Source organism: Bos indicus x Bos taurus, chromosome 27, assembly GCF_003369695.1.
Source record: "Bos indicus x Bos taurus breed Angus x Brahman F1 hybrid chromosome 27, Bos_hybrid_MaternalHap_v2.0, whole genome shotgun sequence".
NCBI classification, from domain to species: Eukaryota; Metazoa; Chordata; class Mammalia; order Artiodactyla; family Bovidae; genus Bos; species Bos indicus x Bos taurus.
Window position 1 is genome coordinate 16053973 of NC_040102.1, and position 26528 is coordinate 16080500.

Genomic DNA, 26528 nt, shown 5'->3' on the forward strand with positions numbered 1-26528 from the left:
TGGTTACCAGGGACCCGGGGGGATGGGAAGAGAAATGGGGAATAGTTGCTCAATGGGTATAAAGCTTCTCATATGCAAGATGAATATGGCCTAAAGACCTGCTGTGCAGCACAGCGCCTATAGTTAATATTGCACTGTGCACGTTAAAACATAGTAAGGGGGCACTTCCCCGGCAGTCCAGTTGTTAGCACGCCATGCTTCCACTAAAGGGTGCAACAGGTCCAATCCCTGGTTGGGGAACTAAGATCACACCAGCTGTGCAGTGCAGCCAAAAAATAAATAAATAAAAAAATAAAATATATTGAGGCTAGAACTCTTGTTAAATGTTCTTACTACAATGAACACAGAATAACACACATTTTTGGAGGTGATACATGTATTTAGTATCTTGATTGGGCGATGGTGTCACAGATGTAGACATATGTCCAAACTCACCAAAATGTATACATTAAATATGTGCAGATTTGCGTTTATCAATTTATATCTCAATAAAGCTTTAAAAGTTAATTAAATGAGGCTGGATAAATAAGGAGAGATCAGATCTCATAGGGTCTAAAGGGTTATCAAACTGCTGAAGGGTTTCGAATTAGAGAATGCCAAGACTCAATTTTTTCACTGAAAAAGGGCCATTAAGTTGCAATATGAAGAGTGGATGAGATGGAAACAAGAGTGAATGCAGAATAACTAAATGCAGAGGTTATTTCCAAGTCTAAGCAGAACAAGATGGACTCCTATCCCTAATTATTGAAACTAAATTAGAAAAATAGGGTCATCACAATGGTCTTTGGTCTGTTTCCATCTAGGAAATGTTTGCATAGATGTGGCTTCTCCTCTAGGAACTGACCAGAAATCATAGCAGGGAGAATGACTGGAAGAGTTATACTGAACACATCAGGCTTAGTGCCTCTCATACCCAACATCACTTTCAAGTTAAAGCCACCCAGTCACCTGCTCAGAGAAGTCATAGTCGTAAGTTGCTCAGTCGTGTCCGACTCTTTGCGATCCCATGGGCTGTAACCTACCAGGCTCCTCCGTCAATGGGATTTTCCAGGCAAGAATACTGGAGTGGGTTGCCATTTCCTTCTCCAGGAGATCTTCCCAACCCAGGGATTGAACCCGGCTCTCCTGCATTGTAGGCAGACGCTTTACCATCTGAGCCACCAGGGAAGTCATTGCTCAGAGAAGTACAGGGAGGCAATTCTTTAATAATGACTATCAGAGTTGATCAGATTAACCTCCCAATTAAAGGTAGTTCTGTTTATGGGCTGATTCTTGAAGTGATCTGCTATGTGAATAGAGTGTTTGATGCCCAAGATATGACACTCCAAGTACATCTTCCTTCGAATAGTGATTCTTGATGGGAGCAACTGTACTTTTCAGGAGATATTTTCAGTATCTGGAGACATTCTTTTTAGTCCTAGGCTAGAGGTATCGAGTACGTAAAGAGCAGTTGTTCAGTCGCCCAGTCTTTGTGACCCCATGGACTGAAGCATGGACAGGGATACTAGTAAACACCCTCCAAAATGCAGGACAGCCCCACAGCAAAGAATTTTCTGGCCCCAAATATTAATAGTATGGAGGCTGAGAAATGCTGACTTCCAAGAACTGATGGAGAGACCCATATACCAGGAATGTGTTCATGCATGCTTAGTCATGTCCGACTCTTTGCAACTCCACCAGGCTTCTCTGTCCACGGGATTTTCCAGGCAAGAATACTGGAGTGGGTTGCCATTTCCTTATCCAAGGGATCTTCCTGCCCCAAGGATTGAACCCACGTCTCTTGAATCTCCCGCACTGGCAGGCAGGTTCTTTACCACTGGTGCCACCTGAGAGTAACAGATCATGAATATGGAAGACAAAAAACAACTCCTCGTTTAGCCATGGAAACTACATGAGAAATGTGATGATTAAGGAACACAGTCTAGACGTGATCTAACAGGGTAGCAGTTATCCGCAGCACCGTGGGTATTTATCCAGCCTTGTAACTGATGCGTGAGTGGTATGGATAGCCTGTCCAAGTAAGTCAGAATGAACCCACAGAAGCAGCGTCTCATCCACAAGCCTCTAAACGAAATCAAAGCAGAAGCCGGAAGAAAACCTTTGTAGCTCTTAAGATGGTTCCAGGTGCCAGCAGAGCATTTGTGTTGTTCGCTGAGAACAAGGGATGTTGGGGGAATCATGAAGAATGAATTCTTCCATGAACTTATTCAGCAACATCAAGTCCTTCCTCTTATGGCCCAACATAGTCAACTGATCTCCTAAAGCAGAAGCTTATTATTATTTAGTTCAAGCTCCAACTTCCTTGGGAGATTGAAAACTATCTCTCAGATATTTTAGTACAAGAGCATTCTGCCTAGAAGTCTGTCTCAAGTCTTCCTTTCTCCACTGTCCTGTCCTGCTGAAAGCAAACGCTGGCCAGGTCCCTAAAGTGAGATGGGCACAGGTTCTGCATCCAGACAAAATTTTGTTCAAATCCCAGCTCAGCCACTAGTTAGATCTGTGGCTGTGAACATACTCCTTAATCTTTCTGAGCCTTAGTTTCACGGTCTGTGTAATGTAGTTAATATTCCATCCTAAGCAGTTGATAATTAAATAAGATAATAGAAAATGCACGGGCCTTTTGCCTGTATAATTTAAAAAAATTTTTAATCCTAATTTCTGATTTGGAAAAGCAGTCAAGGCGAGAAAAGTAAAAAACATACTGTACTAGAAGCAATTGGACACACACAGACTAACCACTTCACAGAGACATGACATTAAATTGAGATAACTTGAAAGACATGATACAGAGATCTAGCTTCACTGCTCATTGGCAGTCTTTTTATCATCTTTTTCATTTTTATTTCAAAGATGTCTTATTCCCTTCCTGTCCTCTTTCCATATCATGCATCTCTGGGAAACCCAGCCCAAGGTGACACATATCTGATGCTCAAAATTGCATGTTGAATTACATAAGTAAAGTGTCCTCTCTGCTTTTCCTATGACTTACCTTTCTTATATAATCACAGCAACATCAACTACTTCTGTCATAATGCTCCTAGGGTCATTCCCAATAGCTTTCACATACATTATTTCCTCAGAAATAGGGTAAATAATTTCTGGCCATATGAATATATATTTCAGATTCTACCAACAAGCAAAAAAACTGACTACTATTCTGAACTATTATTCAAAGAAATGAATAACTTTAGCTGTCCTCATTAATGTCCTTCCTCATTAATCTTCCTCAATAATATGAATATTATTAGCATTTCCACTTAAGGAAATGCAGGCTGTATGTCATTAGCATTGGATTAAAAGCAATTCTAAGAAAAATATTATAAAATCAGATAAAAATCGTGATGTTGTATGTCACATTGTTTTAAATATTAAAGTAGCAAAATCTTCCTAGTTCTAAATTCAGGATGTTCGGGATATTTAAATTGGTCTTCATAGTTTCTGTAAAAGAAAACTTTTAAATTCACTCCTTTTATAGATCTTGAATGGCCAGATAAAAATCAGAACTCAAACCAATTCCCACCATCTCTGATGTAAGCTCCCATTCTGCGAGCTGGATGACTTAATGGAAGGCTGGGGCAGATCAGTTTACTGGAGCACAAGATGTCTCTGTCCTATGATTTTTGTCCCTGCCTTCGCAGCAAGTCCAGTCATATATCACACGCCTACTTTGGCTGTAACTGGAGACAGCTGATGTACAATAGGGCTGAAAGAAAGGTGCTTTTTCAGCCAGGGAACTTTGTAACAGATTCTGCTGCGTCTAGTGTTACCACACAAAGTACCCCGATTCCATCCTTCCTAAAAGGGCTTGAGTGATTGAAAAGGAAAAAAACAGAGCAGAATAGAGTGGGTATGTCTGAGAGAGTCTGGCCACTCAACATTCCAAGTGTGATGCAGCTTAAATCTTGGAATATTCTAATTTTATTTTTTAACTGGCAAAAGAAATTTACAAGAAAATAGTGTGTGTGTGTGTGTGTGTGTGTGTGTGTGTGTGTAAATTTTCACTAGTTTCCCTCAAGAAGCTAGGATGTTTCAAAGACCCAAGATGTTAAAACTGGGAACTTAATACAATTAATTTTGAATTTTGAATCAGTTCAAAATGTTGACTTATGAATCAAGGCAACATTTGGAATATTGAATCTTGATTAAAATGAAAAGAAAGAATGTTGCTCTTCTTTTTCTGATAAGAAAAGTATAAGAAAAGTCATCTGCACAAATTCACAAAATACGTTAGTGCTAAAGATGGGTCATCAAAATGCTTTTGAATGACCTATTTAATGAGACTTGCTGTCATGGTGGTTTGAATATTGAATATGAAAGAAAGCTAGGAGACTTCTACTTTTGTTGAGAGTCCCTCAGCCCATGGAAAGCAGACTTGGATGAAAATGCCGACACGTTCCTTGGCAATTATATCTGACTTCCTCTTCACTGAGGATACAGAAGATCAGAGAGGCAGAAAGCAGGTAAACCAGATAGCTCTTGGCTTAAGTAGTACTTTCATGATATTTGTGGGTTTCAATTTTCTGTGGCTCTCTTTCTCAGAGACATTAGACAGCTACCCTTTAATCTTTTCCTGGGCAGCTTTAATCTTTCTCCACTTAGCCATTTCTAAATTGGGGATAACACCAATACCATGAGGATTAGCTAAGCATATTTGTAGGTACTTAACAATCAGTGTAGGATTTTTTTTTTTTAACTTTTCAAAATGTCCCTTGAACATTGAATCTCATCTCTTATGGAGCTGATCAAGTTAACTATCTCCTAAGAGTGAATTGTTCATGAAGTGAAGATGAAAAACTCAAATACTTCAGAATGGTGGCTTTGAAAAAAGATTTCATTACATGGCTCCCTGTTATCCTGGGAGACTATGTCTAACAACAAAGTTTGGAGAGAGGGAAAGAAAAAAAGAATGGGATCTATTTTAACTGGCACAGTAAGAAATAGTGAGACTATCCATGGGAAGTCACAGATCTATAAGATCCTGAGCTCATAGGCTACCACAAAGAAATTGACATTTATTCTTTTATCAGCCTGCCACTAAGCTGGTTGCTATTTTTAGCCAATTCTTTAATGCAGGATGCTTACAAGCCTGCTAGGATTTCACAGGGACACTGGGGGTCTTCTTGAAAATAAGTAGTCCTGCATTCCTCAGCATTGCGAGTATCAACAGTCTCCAGAAGCCCTCACTCCTAGATATTAGTTTATTCAAATACTCTACTATAGGATCCACTTGTTACAGGAACATCACTGATTGCATTAAGCCACTCTATGGCCCCAAACACTAGTTAACATGGGGAAAATAGGAGTCTTTCACATCATGTAAAGCATTCTTCATCTTATGAACAGATTCAGTTAGCAACATGGCCCCTTAATAAGTGAGCTCTTGGTTCAGTTACCAGTCACCACAGCCCTAATCAGGCACATGATGGCTACATATCATGAAGTTTCCCTACAGGTTTGACCTCTCTGGAGGTCATAGACTTAGCATTAAAGATCATGGTTAGCTCACCACATGATCCTGCATTCCCTCTCCTGGCAATATATCTGGAGTAAAGCATGATCTGAAAGGATACATGCACTCCAGTGTTCACTGCAGCACTGTTTATAATACCCAAGACATGGAAGCAACTGAAATATTAGCCCATAGACAGAGGAATGGATAAAGAAGATGTAATACATATATACAATGGAATATTACTCAGCCAATAAAAAGAATGTAAGAATTCTGTGATGGAAAAAATAGCAATGATCTGCATAAGAAGTTTTGTGAATTTCTGCCTCTCTCTTCATTAATTAATTCATGAATGCAACATATTTTTATAAAAGTTCAAGTGCCTGCAAAATGTATGTCTCTAAAAACTCAATGCATTAATACATCCACCCTACTGAAACATAATTTCTTAGTAGCTAAGTTAGAGACACACTGATTAAATGAAGAATAACACATAAATATATTTAAATTGATAAATCATGTACAATTTTATGATATAATTAAGTGAAGACTTCTATGTAAAATTGCACAATCATATTAAAGACAGTATTATGATATTTCATTCTTATTCAGAATAGAGAAGGAAAAAAGAAGAAGGAGGGAATGAGGAAAGTGGGAAAAGAGAAAAGAATCAATCTAGCAATAAATGTTAGTTGAGCAACTACTATATACACAATACTATTTCAGGAGCTAAGGAGAACGTTTTTGTCCTGAAAAAGTTTATAGTCTGATTATGGTTTAAAAAAAAAAAGTATTAGACAAAAAATAAAGGAAAGAAAGAAGAGAGCGACAGAGGGAGAGAAGAAAATCATAAATAACAAGGATATGTAAACAAATGGTCTGGTCTCAGTATATAGGTGTTCAGAGTACAGGAATAAAAATGGGAGAAAAACAATTCCTTTATGAGCTTTCTCCAAGGTACCTCTTAGGGAGGAAACTTATTTCATACTAAAACCTCGACAAAACACCTTAGGAAGCCATTTGGACTTTGAGGGCCCCAACGTCAAGAGGCAAAGAGATTACTTAGAAACAGCTGCACGACTCTGCTTATGGGATGACATGGAATCTGTGTGAGGGAGAGCAGAGAAGGCAGTGGATACAGGGGAAGAAGGGGATTGATCCCCTAAAATCTGGAGAAATCATGCTGAGGACATCAGAGGGTTCAGGAGGTGGTGCTCGGTCATCCTGTCGTAACCCACGCCTGGTTTTACAGTGCGGGTGGCTACGGCCAGCAAAAAGGAAGGGCTGTGAGTCTAGGCTCCTCTAAACTCTGTAGGTGAGGATGATGACATATATACGTCGGCCAGTGACTCCTGTTGCCATGAAAAAGAAGATCCTCTCACATTGTGTTAGGTCACCTAAATATAGCCCTATAAACCTTTGCCAGACCAATGCCATTAAGGATCTAAGCCAACTGCATGGCTTGTTCTCTTTATCCAAAGCCAAGTTTTTATTAGAAAATGTGAAAAGAACAGACAGTCTCCCCAAAGCATTTTTCTTGCGTTGCAGGGCTGCGTTCCCTGGGAGCGTCTGAGACCAGCGTCTGTGCAGACTCCCTGGAACAGACGGGCCACCCTGTATTCAGGTCTCGCCATTTCTGGCCTATCCTCTGAAGGGAACATGCCCTTTCCCAGCCGCTCATGAAGAGTTTTGCCGTCCATTTTCGATGCAGATGTTTAGGAGTCACTTGTCAATTATCCCTCTGTGATGTGTTCAGCTCTCTGTAATCAATACCTTAGCACTCATGGGGAAAGCAGAATTCTTCTTAAGCCTTCTGCTTTAAAATGCTCCTCCTGAAAATGCCTTCCTCTGCTAATTCAGTGTGTGTGTGTGATTACAGCATGGAGGAAGCATGTAGATTCCATGCACTCAATGCTCTGATGGCTGTTTTTAGCCACTCCGTCAGAAAGACGAGATGGTGAAACATCATGGTAACTAATAATGGACAATTTCCTAAAGGAATGTCTGCACCCATACTGCCTTCAAAGGCAGCACAGAGCGCGTGGATAATTACATTTTCATGTTGGTAGAAGCACCATCCACCCAGTGATTTTATGTCTCCTTCAGCGTGACAGCGCTTTTACAGGGTTATTGCAGACTCACTATGAAGTGTGGTGTTTAGCAGTAACCATTGAAGTAGCAGGCAGGGCTGCGGTTGAATGATCTCTATGGGTCTATGAGCTTCCCAGAGCTGCTCTAACAAATTCTATGACTCAAACAATAGGAATTTATTCCCTCTGAGTTCGGGAAGCTGGAAGTCCAAGATCAAGGTGTCAGTGGTGTTAGCTGTGGTTGTTCCCTTCTGAGAGTTGGCAGGGAGACTGTCCCAGGCCTCTCCCCTGGTGTCCAGTGGTTTGCTAGCCATCCTTGGCATCCCTTGGCTTCTTGATGAGTCACCCGCTCTTTGCCTTCATCTTCACATGGTGCTTTCCATATGCGTGTGGGTCTGTGTCCAGATTTCCCCTTTTTATAAGGACAGCTGATGTGAACAGCAAACAGTCGACTCATTGGAAAAGAACCTGATGCTGGGAAAGACTGAAGGCAGAAGGACAGCAGAGGATGAGATGTTTGGATGGCATCACTGCCTCAGTGGACATGAGTTTGAGCAAACCCCAGGAGATAGTGAGGGACAGGGAGGCCTGGCATGCTGCAGTCCATGGGGTCACAAAGAGTTGTACATGAATTGGCGACCCAACAATAACAACGTAAGGACACCAGTCGTATTGGATTAAGTGTCCACCCTCTTCCTAGCATGACCTCATCTTAACTAAGTTAACAACAACCTATTTCCAAATAAGGTCACATTCTGAGTCCTGGGAGTTAGAACTTCAAAATATGAACTTGGTGTGGGGAACACAATTTAACCGAGAACAGTGGTATTATGGTAAAAATAGGCCACCTGAAATTGGAATCCTTCTTGAAAAGATCATAAAGCTTAGGTATAGGAGTTCACCTCTGACTGGCTGTTCAGTCTCTCTAGCCTGCTGCGCTACATGCTTTCCAAAGATTCCAGTTTTATTCTACATCGAAGAGTTCTTCTTCAAAGCATTTTTCTCCAGAGGTTAAAAAAAAATTAAGTCTTTAGGTAAGATATGTCCTCAAACTTTGCCCAGTAAGTTTCACTGGAGCCCTTCTCTCCAGCTGGCAATTTTGCTGGTTTTTCCTTTAACCCTCACACCCTCGTTGGATAATTTGCTGTTGTGTTGTTCAGCTGCTAAGTTGTGTCACTCTTTGAGACTCCATGGACTGTAGCCCACTAGGCTCCTCTGTTCATGGGATCCTCCAGACAAGAATACTGGAGTGGGTTGTCATTTCCTTCTCCAGGGCATCTTCCCAGATCAGGGGCCAAACCCGTGTCTCCTACATTGGCAGGTGGATTCTTTAACACTGAGCTACCAGGGAAGCCCCATTGGCTAATATCGTAACTCAAAAACTGTTTGAATAAGCATCTAGAGGATGAAGGGACTTTCCTTCCTTTCTTCATGTATTCATTCCACAAATGGCTCTGAGGACCTCTCTTGATGATATGACCTCTTCAGACCCTCAAGGATAAAAACATAAATAAGAGACTCTCCTCGCTATGGGGACTTATACTCTAGACTTATACTCTAGTAGTAAAGCCACTAGAGCCCTACGTTCTTCTCATTCAAGAGCCCATCAAGTGGTGCCTATTTAAAACCATGAGACATAAGCCACCACTTCACTTAAGTAAGAAAAGGAAGAGGTGGCAGGGAGGGGAAGCGTGGAATACAGTGTGATGTGAAAACACGATGCTGCCCGTGTGTCACTGGAAGTCAGTCCCAGACAGGGGTTCCTACAGTCAGCTCCCACGCCTCCCGCTTTCCATGCAGTGTTAATGGAGACTTGCTCATCTCTTCTTCCATACAACATCTCCTATTCTCTCTACCCTTTCAAACTCAGCCCCATTTTTTTTTTTTTTTCTGAATAGCATATTCATTATCTTACTCCTGCTCAGATGCTTTCAGTGGTTTCCCACTTCTTAGAGTCTAGACAAGTAGTTATTAACATTTTGCAGTTCAGATATGGTTTGGATCATCTGAGAGAACCTGGGATCCTAAATGCACACACGCACACACCCTTATTCTGACTCAGTGCTCATCAGTCCATCAACTCTAAGTAAAACCATTTGCTTAAGAAGATAAGAGCCCATACTTCTTGCCCCCAAAGTCAAAGCTCTCTCTCACCTACCATTCATTTCCAATGACTTGGCCATTGCTAAAATCTCAGTGGTAATTCTCCACTCTGATAATTATCTCCTTTCATGTTAGATGACTTATTCTACTACTGCCACTCCAAGAATTATTTATTTCCTTGAGAATTCCAGGGCATTGGCTCTACTAAGTTCTCACTGTCCTTCAGCTCTGCTTCCCATGTGCTCCTTTTCTTTCTTTTATAATTTATTTAAACTTTTTATTTTATGTTGGAGTATAGGTGATTAACAATGTTGTGATAGTTTCAGATGCACAATGAAGCAACTCAGCCACAGGTACATATACATGTACATGTACACATACATGTACATGTACACATACATGTACATGTACACGTACATGTACATATACATGTACATATACATGTATATGTATCCATTCTCTCTCAAGCCCCTCTCCCGCCCAGATTGCCACCCATGTACTACTTTTCAACAGCATGGTTGCCATTTCTTGTTTATGCAATCACCCCCTTGTATTCTCCCTTAATTCCTTTGTCCTTCAGTTTTCCCTTTGTATACTTATCTGACAATATACCAGTCTGGTTAAGCCCAACTCTCTAACTACTTTATATCTGATTCAAATAAGAAATGCAACTAAGGAAATATACATAAGCATGCTTATGGGTCTTACTTTAAGAATATGACTACACATTTCAACATAGGTCTTTCAACATAGGTCAACTACACACTGACATAGGTCTTAATATTGCCTGGCAATTATAACAAATTTCCCAATCAATATTCTTGTTCACAATCCCAGAGAACTTTTTACTAATATCTTCTTTTTAAATTTTCAACCTGTACCCTCCAGCCACACGGTATCAGCTGAACATCTTACTTTATGCTTTTTTGAGAAAGCAGAAGTATTCTGACGAGAATTGCTTCATTTTCTACCCCCAGTACACCACTTGACCTAGATTTCTCTCCTCTTCCATTTTACTGTGGAGAAGGAAATGGCAACCCACTCCAGTATTCTTCCCTGGAGAATTCCATGGACAGAGGAGCCTGGCAGGCTACCATCCTTGTGGTCGCAAAGAGTCGGATACGACTGAGCGACTGTCACTGACACTCACTCCCTTGTATTGAACAGTCTCTCCTTCCGTCTGTAGAAGACAAGCCATTCCACTGCATCCTGGAAGTTCTGTCTCTTTCACTACTCAGTACATTCTGCCATGCGATTATTTCTAATGGCTCTCGGGATCACTCATTTCTTCCTCTTCACTGTAATGGTTCCACCAGTGTTCGGATATGCTGTATCATTTCCCATCTTCACAAGAGAGTGCCTCTCCTAGCCCACATTCTCCATGACTGCTGCCCCGTCTCTTTATTCCCCTTCCCAGCAGCAGTACCTGCACTGTGTCTCACTTTTCCAACCTCCCATTCTCTTCATTATCCTCTCCACCCTTTCTTCCTCATTATGTCAACAAAACCATTCCCGTCATAGTCACCAAATCCCTCCATCTTGTCAAATCCAAATGGAAAGTCAATGCCATCTTCTTCCTTGACCTTGCAGTAGCATTTGACCCAGATGACATTTTTTTAACTTTTAATTTTATATTGGAGTGTAACCGACTAACAACATTGTGATCGTTTCAGGTGGACAGCAAAGGGACTCAGCCAAACATATACATGTATCCATCCTCTCCCAAACTTCCTCCCATCCAGGCTGCCACATAGCATTGAGCAGAATTCCATTTTCTATACACTAGGTCCTTGCTGGTTATCCATTTTAAATAGAGTAGTGTGTACACGGATGACAGTTTTTTTCTTGAAGCATTTCTTATCTTCCAGGACACCCCACTCCCTGGGTTTTTCTCCTGTGTCACTGATGGCTCCTGCATCCTCTACCTCTACACGTAGGAATGCTTCAGAACTTGGGCCTTGGTTTCCCACCTTTTCCTCTCCTTTGGTGATCCCTCATGGTCCTGAGGTTCAAATGTCACTAAACGTAGATGACTCCTAAACATATATCTCCAGCCCCAGCCTCTAGTTTTATCTCCATTAGAGTCAACAGCCCAGTTGCCACCAGAATGACTAATGGGAGCTCAAACTTTATAAAGCCGGGACAATTGATTTATTTAACTCCTTCCCTACACACCTGCTCCTTGCTGATCTGCCCTTTAATCCTCAAACACTTGACCCACTCTATAGGCTCTTCCACCAGAACATATCAGCGTCCTGTTACATTTTGCTGTGTCTACAACCAGGTCCTGTAACTACCCCATCCAGTCCCCACCCTTCTCACTGGACCCTGCCTTCATCTCATCGCTGTTTTCCCTGCTTCCACGGCTGCCCTCTTGCCGTCCAAGAATAAGCTTAGGCATCAATTCATATTATTCATCTGCTTAAAATCCTCTAATGTCTTCTCAGCACTTATAGAATAAAATCCAAATTTATTACCACGGTCTTTGTTGACTTTTATACTCTGACCCAACCTACTTCTCTGACATTTTCTGTACCCCTTTGCAGCCAAGCTCACCCCACCAGCTTGTTCCTACCTGAGGCCTTTATCCTGCAGAGTTTTCTATTGGGACACTCTCCCCTGCGGTTTTACCTATTTCTTTCCCATCATTTGGGATTCTGTTCTTACTCCTCTGCAAATAACTCTTCTACATCACCTTTTCTGAAAACACTGCACCTGGTTTATTCTCTAGTCTGGTAGTTCTCAACCAGGGGTGATCTTGCCTGCCAGGGGACCTTTAAAAATGGCTAAAGACAGATTTGACTGATGCTACTAGGTGGGTGCTCCTCACATCTAGTGGGTAGAAACCAAGGATGCTGCTAAACATCCTCAAATGCACAGGACTGCCCCCTACAATAAAGAATTATCTGGCTCCAAATGTCAATCATGATGAAGTTGAAAACCTAAGCCATTGCTCTGCTTCATTATTATCACAGCACTTACTGGTGTAATAGTAATAGCCTCCATGGGTTTCAGATTTACCCTGTGCCAGGCACTGTCTGTACATACAATAAAAACTCTAAAGCTTTTCGTGTGTTTTTCTCATTGATCCTCACACCAAACCTACGAGGCAGGTACTTTTATTATCTTCATTATATAGATAAGACACCGAGGCATGGAAAGCGTGAATATCTTGCTCAAGGTCAAACTGGGGAATGGGGATTTGAGTCCAGACCGTCTGGCTCCAAAGCCTAGTACTTTCACCATTACATTACAGGGCTGTGAGCTTACGTTTTTGACTATGTGTCTATTATCTGTCTTCTCCTTCTGGTGTATAATCTCTACGAGAACGGAGGCCTTGTCTGTCTTATCTCTGAACCCTATCTAGACATGTAGTAGGCACTCAAAAATCTTGACTGAGTGATGGGTCCCCAGTAGTCTTCTAGCATTATTTCTCGTGATTTTCTGGAACAAAGTCAATTTCCCAGGTAAGGACACCCTTCCTCTCTATCCTGGAGGCATTCCACTTTCTTTCCTTCTCTGTGGCTCAGCCCACACTCTCTCCCAGGTCTGGTTCATCTTCCTTACCTCTTTCCTCAATCCTGGCACAGTGTAGACCCTTTTCTCCAGCCTCACCTCAAACCTTACATAACACACTCCTAGATCCATATTGTCTTCTGGTGGAAAGAACTTTAGAGATCGTAAACAACCCAAATTATTTTGCATTTGGGAAGAATAAAACTCAGAAAAAGCTAAATTTGATACCGACACAAAGCCCCCTTTCTCTTTCTTCTCTTTGGAATCAGCATGTAACTGACAGAACTGCTGGTGGCAGGAGGTAATTTGTAGAAGCTTCTGGGACAGTATGTCCCCTATAACTTAACAAAGTACTTTTCTCTTCCTCAAGTCAAGAACTGCATTTACTTAGCTGACTACACTTCCCCAGTTTCAAATTTTATTTACTCCTAACCTTCTGGACAATGTGTCCTCATGTTCTTATTTAAAATAATTTCCACCTGTGCCCCTGCTTTATTTTTTTTTCAATAAGAATTATGGTTCTTGCCTTTAGGGAGTTTAGAATAGACAGCAAGAGACAATATGTGGTCTCATCTGAGATCTTCCTTTGTGATTCATGCTGGTTCATAATCTGAGGGAATTACTGGAAGAACAGGTCATGACACTCCAAATTGTTCTGATTATTTCTGGGAGAGTAACAGAAGAAATGTGGCTTTCATTTGCACCTAGATGATGAACAGATGTTGGCATACTTAATACGTAGGACAGGAGAAAAGAAATTCCACAGTTAATCTGTGTAATATCATCAATATATCCTACGACACACATGGTTCAATTCAACAATAATTTATAGGAGACCTTGGCACTTCCTCTAATGGAATGGAATTGGATAAACGGTGTTTCTAGAGAAATACTCTCTTCTTAGGTTACGACACACGTTCAGGAAAGATGTACCCAGAAAAGCTTTCTAAGTTGCTTAAGGGCATTTCAGCGTGGACAAACCTGGTAGTTATTTAGGAAACAAGACAGTCCACATGGGACAAATAACTATCCTTCGGACTACCTAAGGAATCAAAGAGGAAAACCTTTCTTTAGAGTAGGAAGATCTGGCAGTTACCACCTTAACCAAAAGATCAAATGCAGCACGGCTGAAATTTGACATCATTAGAGTGTGACGCCATATAAAGCGTCACTCAGGACTCTGCCTTCCCCCAAACTGACAGACAGGATCTGCTCAAGCTGAAAGAACCAACTTCCAACTTAGGGGAGACAAAAAGAATGAACAATAACGTGAGCATCATTGCAAAGCGGCACCCACACCAATCCTGATAGGGGGACATTTCACAAGACAGCTGGTTTGCTCTCTTCAAAAGTCAGTGTCACGGGGAAAAGCAGTGGAGGGCAGTATACTTGATTAATGGAGACTAAATGCATAAGCCTCCAATATAACCTGGTTGAAGAACAAAAGAATAAAATCATTAATAAGGAATAAAGAAGTTTGAAAATGAAATAAGATATTAGAGGGTATTAGGGAAATACTAATTTTCTTGGTTGTATGTTAATATTAAGGCTAGGTAGATAATGTCCTTATTCTCAGGGTATCCATATCTAGGAAAGAAGGGTGTCATAATGTCCGCAGCTGAATTTCAAATACTTCTTCCAGACACACATGTGGGGATGTAGCAATATGACAAATACAATTGCGTTACAATGCTGTATTAGTTCCTGCTGTACAACAGCATGAATCAGCTATATATATATATATATATATATATATGTATGTATATCCTCTCCCTCTTGAGCATCCCTCCCACCCCACCCCATCCCACCCCATCCCATCCCACCCCACCCCACCCCATCCCACCACTCCAGATCATTACAGAGCACCGAGCTGAGCTTCCTGTGCTTTACTGCAGCTTCCCACTAGCTAGCTATTTTATACATGATAGTGTATGATACATGTTAATGATTGCATCTAGGTGGTGGATATCTCTTAAGCTCTTCTGTTTGTTTGAATATTGAGTACAAAAATGTTGAAACAAAGCTAATAGTGGGTTCTGGAAAATTGCCTGCCATCTATTAGTTTGCTTTATTTCTTAGAAAGCATTTTATGAAAATTCTCTATCCTGTGAAATTACTTAAATAGCTATCTACTTTCCTTCTCTAAATCTGCTGCAAATTCTAATTAGCAGTTGGCAAAAAAGTATCACAGGGCTCCAAGCAGAGGTATTAGGTACAAGATTAGAGCCATTATATAGATGCTGGCTGGGGAGTATCAAGTTCTGGATTCCAACACTTCCACTTCCATTTGTTGGCTAAACCACTTAAATACCTACATAGATTGAGCCCCAATTTCATTTTATTTCAAAGCATCTGGATTTCATGGTCTTCCATTCCTAACAGATGATTCCAGGCTGTGAACTTGTTTATTAATACAGTAAAATTAGATACTAGAAAGACATAGCGTGTCTAGAATTCGGATCTGCAACGCATAGTGCAGAAGTCTCACGGCCCTTTGATGCATTTACACTTTTCACACTGTGGAAAATTTAAATGTGGCACAGAGTCATGAATATTTAACAGGGGAAACCTGGCATACAAAAAGTATTTGGCAACACCTGTGTGTGAAGCTTTGCTGAAAGCGGTCATTGAGCAGGCAGAGCAAGTGGCCTCATGTCCTGGAAAATGAAGAGAGTATAAAGGAGTATGAGTGTGAATTTTATAAAAGTCATTGGTAGGCCAATAAATATCATGGTGTGTCCAGCAATTACTAAATGTGTTTTCCCTTTAATCCTATGGCACAGGTAAGTGTGGGACTAGAAGCACCATCAACAGCAGAGACCTTTAGTATCAAATATCTGTTACAAATCCCCTTCTTACTGAATTCCTCAAATATAGCAATTAATAGTTCATGACTTCCCTCGTAGCTCAGTCAGTAAAGAATCTGCCTGCAATGCAGGAGACCTGGGTTCGATTCCTGGGTTGGGAGGATCCTCTGGAGAAGGAAATGGCAACCCACTCCAGTATCCTTGCCTGGAGAATCCCATGGACAGAGAGGCCTGGCGGGATACAGTCCATGGGGTCGCAAAAGAGTTGGACACGACTGAGCCCAAGCACAACTAAAACTAACTTGGGGCTTATGAATCACATTAAACTAAATAGTTATACATGTCGCTGTGTTCCACACTGTACTCAGAAGTTAGTGTTGATTTGGGAAGGGGCCCTGAGCATTAAATAGAATATTGAGGGAATTCCCTGGCAAGCCAGGGACGCTGTGCTTTCATTGCCAAAGGCCTGGGTTTGACCCTAGTCAGGGCACAGAGTCAGACACGACTGAAATGACTTAGCAGCAGCAGCAGCAGGGATCTAAAATCCCATAAGACACACAGTGCAGTCAAAAAAAAACAAGAAGAATATTGACCTGTAGCAATTATTAAAATAAACATCAGAGCAGCACTTCTCAGATTGCTTGGAAGCTTATTTCACCTATTTGATTCTGTCCACTAGTTAATACAGTGACAGTTACAATGAGAGGTTGACCATTTACCAAGCATTTATGCTGCGGCTGCTAAGTCGCTTCAGTCGTGTCCGACTCTGTGCGACCCCATAGATGGCAGCCCACCAGGCTCCCCCGTCCCTGGGATTCTCCAGGCAAGAACACTGGAGTGGGTTGCCATTTCCTTCTCCAATGCATGAAAGTGAAAAGTGAAAGTGAAGTCGCTCAGTCGTGTCTGACTCTTCACGACCCCATGGACTGCAGCCTACCAGGCTCCTCCATCCATGGGATTTTCCAGGCAAGAGTACTGGAGTGGGGTGCCATCGCCTTCTCCTAAGCATTTATGAGCTCTCTGCAAACAGAATCATGTTGCATAAATGAGGAGGCCAAACCAAATGTACAGAGAGAACTATCAACATGTAAAAGAATGCAATGTTAATTAGCAACAGTTTAAATTATCCCCTCAAACTTGTGATTCAAGTCAAAAGGAAGCACATTGAATGGGCCACATTTTACATCACAAATGAAAAATGAAGATAAATTCCAAGCTATATCCTGATCGTTGCACAATTTTGGTGAATCTTTGAGAAGGATATTTGATTTCACGTACAGCATCTCTTACGGCATTCCATTTATCACATTTTTATAGGAAAAGTGCTTTTCATCGCCACTTTCATTACATAGTATTCTTGTTTTTCTCATCAGTTATTTATTTATTCATTCAGCAGTTATGGAGAAGCAGGAAAGCATAAGTAAACATGGTCCATGTGTTAGAAATATGAACAGGGGGCTAAATGAGATTGAAGAAGGACATGTAATCCATGCTGGGTATGTGTGTAAGCTGTGGACAGAGTGAACAGGGATTGCTGTAGGATCTGACAGCAAGATCCTAGGTGTTAGGGGTGCCAAGACCGAGGTGTTAGGGGTAGAATTAAGGAAGTGATTGGATGGAGGAGATGCAGGACAGTGAACCAGGTAGAAGCAGCAGCGCTCAGAAAAGCTGGAGGAGCTGTAACAACAAGATATGTTTAGCAGCCTACAAGTAGTTCAAAATGAGTGAAATATAGAGGGCGGGCACAGAGGCAATTAGAGAATCTCACATATTGAGAGATGAACAGGAAAGACGCAGTCTACAAGGGAGCTGGACTTCATTCTGAGAACACAGAGCTATCTAGGATGTTACTAATACTAACATGAGTAAAATGGGTTTTAGAATGAGAATGCTGGCTTTTATGTACAGGTTGAATGGGGTGGGCCTAGGGATCTGTCCAAGGTGATTGCTGTAATCTGAACAAAGCAATCTGAAAAATGTGAATTAAAACAGTTGTGAAGATGAAGGGGGAAAGAGGTGGTTTGTAAAGAGCAATAAATGCACAACGATGTTTTTAAGTTTAGCTCTCCGAAAAAATCCACAGAGTGTGAAGCATAAAAGTCATGATGAGAGTTAGCTGTAGATATGAATTCCAGAAAAATCAATGCATGACATTTATTGAGCAGTCATGTTTCAAAATATTTTCCCTTGGTAGACAATGTTCTAATCAAAATGTCAGCAAAGGGAATACAAACCAAACCAAACCAAATGAAAAACAAAACAAACTTCCATCTCCTCGTCTACCCTATTTTCTCTCCTAAATAACAGATTCATTCTTTTAAAAATATATCAATGGAAGAAGTTCAACACGATGTCCATCTGAGCCTGGTTTGTGGACAGCGCGTATTTTATAGCATACATCTTTAAAATGTGAAATGTAAAGGACTGAATAAGATGATAAAACCTTCTCCAAAATGTCAGTTAGCTTTTTATTTTATCAAACAGATAAAAGATAATTCAACAGAAAATGAAAAATTATGACCCACTGGACTGCTCCCTGACTCCAGAACTTATCCTTCGTCCATGTATCAGGGTGATAAAACCAGACACCTCTCCCTGGGCAGTAACCCTGAGCTGGGTCCCTGGGCTAGACACTGTCACCCCCCAGTTTCTACCCCATCCTCCAACAGCCAGACACCCATGGCAAGGATGGGATCAAAGGAGAAAGGAGAACGCTTGCCTCCACAATTCACGCTCCCAGCGCCTACAGCTCTTCCCCTCCCAGTTTTCTTGAATTCTCTCTCCATCCTCTCCCTGCTCCCTCAGCAGAGGGGTGCAGTCCACATATATGGTCAGTCTCCAGTGTACACAGTCATGGGACTTTTAGGGGATGTGCTCTATAGATGGAGAAATTTTGCAGCCCTCAGTTAGTTTAGCCTGGAATGAAAACTTTTGTCTCCTCTAAGTCCCCTTTGCTTTCAATTTCATGATTTTCCTCCAGTTCCAAGCCTTGGGAATGAGTTTATGTTTTTTCTTCCAAAGTAATTCACCTTTCCTCTGGCCTGAGCCATCTCCCACTGTTTAAGAGCCAAAACAGCAGAGTGAGAAAGGGTGTGAGCTCTAGAGTTAGAGAAACAGGTTCCAACTCAAGCCTCCTCATTTCAGGCTCTACAATCTTAGACAAGTCTGACCACCACTCTGTTCTCTCATCTATAAAATAGAGGTTGCAAAATCCTTTCTCCCTTGGGGTTTTTAAAGTACATTTAAATGAATCAATTCATGTAATATACTTAACATATGGTCCAGCACCAAGGGGAGTGCTAATCTGAATACATTATATTAATTCTGGAAGCAATTGCTTCTTTTTCTGTCTATCTAGACCTCTCTGGTTAGTTTCTTTGGGGGTCAGGAACTCACATTAATGCAGTCCGAGACTCCTTCCTGATCTAGCTTCTCCACTGTTCTCATTTTTAATGTTGTGTATGAGACCAGCTCTACTTACCTGAACCTCTCCAATCTCAATCAGTCCATTCTGGTTTAAGTTTGTTTTGTTTTGTTTTTTATTTATTCACATAGGATCTTCTCTGAAACCTCTGGGCTTCATTATCATTTTCTCCCTAAATTTAGGCCCATCTCAGGGAAGAGTTTCACATCTTATAACATACATCTGTGTTCCCTTCCTCTTCTGCCCATCTGTCTTGCTGTTCATTCATTCATGCAAACGATGATAATCATTTTTTCCTACATTCAAGGAGTTCAAAGTGTAATGGGAAGATGGATGATATATTGTGATGAGTAGAATGATGAATTTCAACTTTAATGAGATAGCATGTGTAACATACTTACCTAAGAGAGCACCCGGCAGATAGTAAAGATCACCAAGGATTAGCTATCTTATTATAAGGCATAAAGAATATCCCTGAAAAGAAGCACGTAACTCTTGAGTTACATGTTCAGTGATGAACAGGAGATTTCTGGGAAATCGGAGGAGGAGGAAATTCTGCCTTCCTTGTCAAGGAAACAAGACGTATAAAGGCAAACATGGGGGAACACAGACTAAAACAGCATTTAGTGTTTGCGAATTTCAAGTATTTCTAGAGGATAAAGGGAGAAGCGGGTAAAGGATTGGTGGAGAGTTGAGGCTGCTAAGGCAGGCAGATGTCGGATAGTAGAAGTTCCTTTTCACTTTGCCGGGTATCGTGTTTGAACTGGAGTCTGGAGCAGAAAGAATTGTTCCAAATTATTAAATGCCTACTCTGCGGCAGGTGGCATCATAGATATTTGACATTCATTATCCTATTTAAACTTCCTGTGAAATGCAAGGTAGATAGATAATCAGTCTGGTTTCATTGATATGGAAATCAAAGGTCAATTGAAAAAAATAGTACAGACGGGATTTGAATGAAGGTCACTGGATTGAAAGTTCATATTCTATTATACCACATTTTGGAAGAGACTGGACTAAGTTAGTGGGAAGTGAGGAGCTGTATTAAGAAAATGAATAATGTGAATACATTTGCTTTTTAAAATTGTAACTTTGCAGCAGTGGAGAATAGAGAAGGGAGAACCTAGAAACAGAAAAACCCATTAAAACCGGAAGCAGTAAGTTGGTGAGAGGTACAGGAGTCTAAACAAAAATGGGGGCAAATTCAAAGAAAATGCCAAATCTGAGATCTACTGGGGAAAAATAACTGACAACGTCTCATTCTCAAAATATTCACTGACATTTTATCACACGAGGCCCATCTTATGAAGGGTCAACCATCCCACCATGGTGATCAGAGAACAAAAAGAGGGGAAGGAAAGGACAAAGAGTTTTTGCTATAACTGGTAACTGGTTCCATAAAGAATCTTTTGGGCTGGGACTTCCCTGGTGGTCTAAATGTTAAGACTCCATGCTTCCATTGCAGGGGGCATGAGTTCAATCCCTAGTCGAGGAAATAAGATCCCACATGCCACGTGGCCAAAAAAAGAGAATATTTTGGAAGCCCCCTGGTGGCCTAGTGTTTGGGCTTTGGGGCTTTCACTGCCATGGCCCAGGTTCAATCCCTGGATGTGTGCATCACAGCAAAAATAATAATAATAATTAAGAATAAAGTTTTCAACATCAGGCTACAGCTCAAAATTCAACCTATTTTTTTTAATAACAAATAAGGACATACTCCCAGATCTGATGAATAAAATGAAATTATAGGCAGATAAAGGATCAATTCTTAGAGAGACTCTAACCAAGGGAAAAAGTTACAATTTTGCTACAGTTAGGAAAAGGGAGACCAATGTGGGTTGTAGAAACTCTGTATTGATGTGCAGGCTGAGGGTTTTGAGGCAGTTTTTATGAGTTATTTACAGAGATTCTTTATTCAACTCAAATGTTAATATTTACCTGGTGCTTCTGTGTGCCCAGCAGTGTGACTGGGCAGTGGTAAGTGTCCCTGCCAGGATCCCAGTGATGGGTTTTTTAAATGCATATTTGGAATCTTAAGAAATACAAGACCATGCAAGGAATAACATTTTTAATTTTTAATACACATTTTGACATGTTGAGAATTTCTTATGTGTGTGTGTGTGTGTGTGTGTGTTTTAATTAGCATTGCATGTTTTTCCACTATGAACAAGCAGAGTGTGCTTTTAGAGAGAGACTCTTGAGGAGTTGTCCAGGGACCTTTACAAGGGGTGATCGGATCTTACAATGATGACTGTAGGGAGCTCAAAAGTCCCCGTGAATGAATTATGAATGGATCAGAGTCCCAGATAGTTCAAGAAGAATCTGCATGTCCACCAAAGGAACATACAAATGTTTCCCTGTAACTGCCAGGAGGAAGGTGTCTAATGGTACAGTTTAAAGAGAGTAAGGAAGGATGGACAGTGCCTTAGAATGACTGATCTGCAGGTCATAAATCCAGACTCCCCCTTCAAATAAGCCCAAAGCATCACACTAGAAAAAAACAAGACTACATTTTTGGGTTGCGCTCCAGCAGACTCACTCCCTTGTTCTCCAGGACCTATTATCAGAGGGATTTGATATTATAGTAACAGTGCTAGTTGTTCACAGGCAGGCCCCATCACATCACCACTCAGGCATAGTATGGAAAACTTACACTTGGCTTCCTTTCTCGGTCCATGACAAGGATTTTGAAAAGCCCTGAGAAGGGTTTACAACATCATGAAGGATGAAACTGGACTATTCATAGAATGCCTGAACCTGGCTTTCTGTGTTTCTAATGACGAGTGGGTGGATCACCCAGGCTCATTCCAGACGTCTTCATCTGACTTGAGAAGCCCAGTTCACTGCCTGGCTGGTGTCCTGAGGTCTCTGCCTTTTACCCCTCTTCTGGAAGCCAACCTCACCTCCTGGCTGGTGTCTTTTTATGACTATTCCCACCAGCCCTCCCTGACATGGAACATTCTAGACGTGGCTCCTCCACTAATGAGAGCAACCTCTTATGGAACACTTTATCAGAGCAGACTTATCAGATCTGCTTGGGCAGTTCCCAGGTATCAGCCGTACCATGAGTATGCCAGAACACATTGACCTGAGGCTTCTGAGAGATGCCGAACAAAAGTAAATTCTTCCTAATTCACAGATTTTATTGCAAGGGCCAGTTGAGGCTATGAATTCAACCACTTTACTCTTCATGTAACTTAAGTAGCTTGGTAGTTCTACATACGTACATTGAGGAGCTTCTTGGGAAATGGAGTGTGTTAATAAGTTGAACAAACACTTATGTAATATTTTCTACGAAACAGGCCTTTTGCCAGACAATGGTAAATTTGAAGTCAGCCTCTGTCCTTTCCCTGGAAGAACTCCAATCTGGGTAAGGAAACAAACAAACATCTCCAAAGGTCTAAAAAGAAGGCAGAGAATTGAAAGTGGTAGAAGAGAAAAGTTAAAACAGCTTTTCATAGTGTCACTTTATTGGGAGTGGTATTAAAGGTAGAATTTAAGACACTAGGCAGTGGGTGGGGTTGACCTTGGAACCACCAGGACCCTCCTGTCAGCAAACCACCTGGTCAGTGCCCTAAAGTTTCAAGTAGCCGGCAGGCTCCTCTCTGCATTCCCTAACAGGTCAGGGCGGAGCAGTGAATGGGAGTTAATTTTAAGAAAATCAAGGAGGTGCAGTTGAGTTACCACGAATGGGAAGAGTTTTGAGGGTTTCACAAATGTGAAGACCATTCCTTTTCAGAGGCTGTATTGACGTTCTAAGACCTGTTTAGGTCTAAGTTGAGTGTGCCTACAAGCCAGCGTTAGTTTTCAACAAAGCTACATGTCACATTATCTCCTCACGTGCGTCCTGGCAAAAATAGTTGTCATAAAAAAAGTAAACATTTTGCTCTTTCCCTTAGATTTTATTTTCTGTCCCCTTGTTTATTCCCCTTCAAGGCAGTAAATAAGTTCTTCCCAAGAACAGCATGAGGTCACTGCCTGCAAGCAAGCATTTTCCTAGGTGACCGAGGAAAACAAAGTGTGCGTGTATCACATTTTCTCACCACATTGCTAACTACCGAGGCTTTCTCCTTTACTTAGGACCCACAGCCCAATTTTATGTTCCCAGTTAACCCACTGTCTCTGTGTTTATTAAGTTATCCTGGTGTGGTAAGATGTGTCCCAGCCTTCAGTGGGTGCTTCTTCTCTCAACAGCATCCCCTTTCGCCTGCACTCTCCACCTCCCCACTACTCAGCATTATCCCATCAGCATCTGCTCCCAGGTGCTGCCCAAAGACCAAGGTGTAACACTATCTTCAGGTAGTCTTGCCAAGGCTATTTGCACTTAAATAGGATTCAGAGCATTACACTGAAGGCATTGCTGTCACAAGGCAGAAATTTAGACATTACTGGGGAGATGGAAGAGAATGGAAGGGGTGGAGGACAGTGATGAGCTAACAAGGGCCCTTCTGCTTCTACTGTAGTCAATCCCCTCTTCTAAGTGTAAAGAATAATCACGTCTATGCCCAGTCAACCCCAGGGAGGTCAGACTTGACTTCGATATCATATCTTCTTAATTACACCCTTCTCCTATTTACATAAACTCCCAATAATTATGTGGATTCCTCTAACTCTCACAAGCCAGCCAGGAAGGGCTAATCTACCTATGTTTACAGGTAGCTGGCAACGCCAGGACTTAAGCCAGGTCTGTCTGGAGCCAAAAGCCAGTCTCCATTCATTATTTTATCCCCACATAGCTTCAGGGGAAAATGCTCCTTCTTTTACTTTAATTCAATCCCTTTAAGCTGTCTCTTGCTGACTTAAAATGCTTTATTGACTCCAACCTTATTTTTTTAAATTACATTTTGCCTGTTCCTTTTATTCTTCCTTTAGTAGAAATCCATGTTACATCATCTCAGGTATAAGGACACTTGTTACAGTTCAAGTACAAGAGATCACCTTTCCATATTCTTTACTGCAAAACAACACTGATTCCTGTATTTCCATTACCATTCATCAAAGTTGCTAATGAATTCTCTATGGTCATCCAGTTAAGTGGCTAATTTTATGTTCTCCAAAGCCATGTCTTTTAAACAGAGAAATAAAAAAGCAATAATTTCATATATATGAAAAATATTTTATTGTATAGTTGATTTTTAAATTTTAAAACTTAAAATTATAACTTTTATTTTATTATGATGAATGTATTGTATTACATATAACTAGTGAGTTTTTAAGTTTAAATAGTGGTTTTGAAACATTAGCTATACATAATTACCTTTTTTATATGCTATTCTATAAATAAAATCATACATCTTATAAATATTTATAGAGCCTGAAAGTCACAAAGTGTGTCACAATACATAATTGATGATGTTACAGAGGCAAAGTGTATTTAGCTCCACAGACCATAATGAATAAATAAATGAATAAAAACAAGGATAAGAAAATACCGCAGGCCTTGAAATTCAGAAACTATAATCAATGCCTTAATATCCCCTCTCTTTTAAAAGATACACAAAGAATCTGTATTACTTAAGAGAGCTTGCAGATATATAATATGAAAATGTTAGTCCTGACAATTAGCTATGGAGATTAAAATGTTAATGGGCCATGCTTTTCCAAGATAAGAAAATGAAGCAAAGCACTTCTTGTATTCATTTCTGCTCCCTAAGACAACAGTTTATCTCAACTTCATTCGGGCCACCATTGATAATCCACCAATGTGTAATTTCAAATGTCCCACAGAGGATAATGGACCACTTGCCATATGACTAACAATTTAATGTCTCAGCCATAAATTAAATCTTGCTTAATGTATGGTACATGATGGAAAGCCTCTGTTCTATCCGTTTCTTCCAACAGATAATTGATGCAGAGGAGAAACAAAAGAAGGGGCTCCCTCTAAAAAATAAATGCTCCACAAAGCAATTGCCTGCCTCACCTAATGCAATACGTTTCTCATGGGTCTTTTGTTACCCTGTAACGTATTAAATTATCCTACCAATTACCTTGGCAACTAAAACAAGAGCTTCTAATATGCTGATGACTTTTGGACGATTACACCAGCTGTCAGTAAGAAATGATAATTAAGGTATCTTAATTATTAAGCATGATGAGAATATGCAAAATGTGTGTGTTTTAATAAAACTTGTGTCTAAAGCACAGAGGAATCCTCATACTGACAAAATTCTCTTTCTCTGCCTGAGATCATCTACGTGGCCCCTTTTCTCTCTGAGACTAGCAGACAGCTGGATAAATTTCAACAACCTTTGAGATATGTACTCTTGCCCTCACCTCAGCCTCCCAGTTATTTCCCTGGGTCTCTTTTAGTTATAAATGTAGCAGACTGTGATGGTTTTAAAGCTACGTTTTTGGCCAGCTTACCCTCAGAACAATAGCAACAATAACAAAAGAGTCAGTCCTAATAAAGGGTCTTTGAACAGTCAGGTTAAAGCAACTAAAAGTGTTCTTTTATGCTGCTTATTACTGTCTCCCCCGAAGGTTAACCGTCTTAAAAGGCTGGCGTTTAGACTGAGACTAGGAACAAAGCATCACTAGAAAGCAGAGAGCTCTTCCTCTGGCTCCAGCATCTGTACTTCCCGAAATTCTCAAGAAATAATAACGACTCAACGAAAAAGAACCGATACCTTTGAGTGAGAACATTCCAGCACAGGGATACCGTCTTGCTGGCTGCTGTGTAGAATGAGCTGCTTGGGCATGTATCTCTCTCTTCTTAGCTACGGTGTCTGCTTGGTGGCCGCTGCCAACATAGGCAGCGTTACAACATGTATGTGGTGTTCGTCCGCAATAAAAGCAGACTAACCAGCCCAGCTTGGTGCGGCTTGCCGGAGGCATCAGATCTTTAGACCCTCGCCATCTGATTGGCTGCTTCCTAGTCTCACTGTACTCGGCTGCCTTAACCTTCCACTGTGTTCAATATATTTTCCCTGGGGATACAGTCCGAGAATTGCTGGTTAGGGAATCAGAGGCAGGTTAAACTGAGTTGGTTTCAAAAAAGCAGTGACGTGATTTTCTGTGAACACGTCTAGTGTTTAATTCTCCAAAGTTCTACACAGCCTGTCCTGGAGAAACCTAATAAGATGGATATAATTTAACCGTCGCAATTTTATGTTTCCTCTCTGAAAATACCTCTGGTT

The 26528-nt window shown here is 40.9% G+C and overlaps 1 protein-coding gene across 2 annotated transcripts in view; it reads right to left on the reverse strand.

Moving 5' to 3' along the window:
* Window positions 1-26156, reverse strand: part of SORBS2 (sorbin and SH3 domain containing 2) — a 326123-nt gene extending 299967 nt beyond the window's left edge. Inside the window, exon 1 of one of the 2 annotated variants that reach the window (XM_027529620.1) lies at window positions 26019-26156. The gene's annotated coding sequence lies outside the window, so the exon portion shown is untranslated. The remainder of the gene's footprint in view (window positions 1-26018) is intronic. The other variant, XM_027529643.1, reaches the window with a different exon arrangement.
* Window positions 26157-26528: the final 372 nt, after the last annotated feature.